This window comes from Lathyrus oleraceus, chromosome 2, assembly GCF_024323335.1.
Source record: "Lathyrus oleraceus cultivar Zhongwan6 chromosome 2, CAAS_Psat_ZW6_1.0, whole genome shotgun sequence".
Taxonomy (NCBI): Eukaryota; Viridiplantae; Streptophyta; class Magnoliopsida; order Fabales; family Fabaceae; genus Lathyrus; species Lathyrus oleraceus.
The window spans coordinates 56262167-56264336 of NC_066580.1; positions in this window are offsets into that span (position 1 = coordinate 56262167).

Here is a 2170-nt window from a genome sequence, read left to right on the forward strand (position 1 = left end):
CGGAGAGATCAACTCAATCTCCTGCCTACGTACCTCATCTGGCATGAGGATCAGGGCGACGTAGTTCCCCTTAACAGGGAAAAAACTTCTATCCTAACCAGAGACTAGGGAGATAACAAGCTACTAGGGAGACTACGACTCGAGCCTAGAAGTTGTCATGCATACGATCCCTAAGTTGAGGTCTCTAATGAGAACCTAACTCGCACAGGAAGCAAGCTAGCCTAAACAGCAAGTAAGCAATCACAAGCACAGGTATCACACACTATATGCAAACAAGTGGCTCATACAAGGCTGGGCTTTAGTCAAGGGGTCATATCAACCTCGACAAACAAGCCAATTGGAAGGGGTATTTGAGAAAGCTCTTAACCGCTGACATTGACCGTCAGGGTGAGCAGATGAAAAGGTAATGAGGGTAAGACCTCATAGCTCTTAACCCAGGCTTGAGTGAGCTTCAGTCAATGAAAACGTGGGAGTCCAGAATGTGGGACTCTACTCCACTTGACTGACTCTATATACAAGGATCTTGGGTGTTTATTCAAAATGCATCAACACGTAGTGCGAGAAAGATGAAAGACTCAACTGAATAGCAGGGGATTGATTGCAAATCCCTTCTATCTGCCAATTGCCTCTTCACTTAGGAGGACTTGAAGTACATGGCACAAAAGTAAACAAACACAGTCATTGCCTCTTAAGGAGGACTTCAGCCAAATGCCTGCCAAACATAAACGACAGGACTTCCAGACTACATGGAGTACAAGAAGATTACCTAGGTGGTATGCCAACCACAAGCAAAGCGACTCAAGCAATGAGTTAAAGCTACTAAAGTACCTGTAAGAAAATCCAAACCAGTCAATACTATGTTCAGACAAACCAAACAGACAACAGTGTCACAACTTCCCAATATGCACACAAAACAAGCTCTATCTACAAGCATTCAAATTGTTTCATCATCTCAAATGACCTACAACAGCAAGGGTTAGTGGACAAAGTAAATTGCATCTCATGAAGTGAGATCACATAAACCATTGGGACTAGGAGCTTGAACCTGAAATGCACAACTCAGAAGATGAGTACAAACCACTAGCACTAAGGCTAGGGTCAAAGGTGAATCAAAAAGTCAAAACAGCAACCAATATTCAACATGTAGCACATTTAATCTATCATGAACATGTCCTAAAAAGGACCAAGTCAAAAGCATTAAGCAAAGTCATCACATGAGCAAAATATGGCAAGACACACAACATGATCATCAATTGGACATACAAAGTGAAAAAATGCACATTAAATCAGAAACACATCCAATGATCATGAAATTTTATACACAGGCTCAGCATATTGAACACAAGCATGGTGCAAAAAATTAGAATCAGAAAAGCTCATTTGGCATGGCAATGAAAATGCACAAGATCCACATCCAATTGTGTGACACACATTGTCACACCCTACAATCATGTGTCCAAAACAGATAAGGAAAATGCTAAAAATGCCAAATAAAATCTCAAGCATCCTACAACATGTTAGGAATCAGCATATTAAATTTCATGGCAATTGGACAATTATTGAGCATTTCACATTACTTTGAATGAGGCATGGTACATATGCATACATGTTCAAGTAATTCCACACAATCAAAAATCCAGAAGTGGTAAAATCATGAAATCATATCACAAAAATACTAGACATCTCAAGGATCATGTGAAAAAAAATTGGAAGTGATTTGGATCCATATGCTATTTTTGGTGATTTTTGTAATTAGCATGGAAAAAAATGAAATAATATTGAACATGTGGAAATAATATGAAAAGAATTGGAAATGGGATTTGCACAAGGCCAGGATCGAACTGGCGCTTCAGGGCTCAAGGAAGCGCGTCCAAAACGACGTCGTTTGGCTAATGAGGAAATAAGTGAAAAAATAGGAAGCGCTTAGGACTGGAATCGAGCACAAGACGTAATGGTGAATAGCGCTTGCACAGTGAAATCTGCAGACTGAACCAGGAAACCCTAGTTCCTATTCACACGCGGCCGGCCATGGTGGTTTCCACCGTCTTCCTCATGAAGACGGTGGCTGAACAGTAACGTGCACATAAAATTTTGCAGAATCAGCCAAATTGTACATCATTGGAACGGTCATGCAGCAAGGAACACGAATCAAGCAATATTTAAGTCCAAT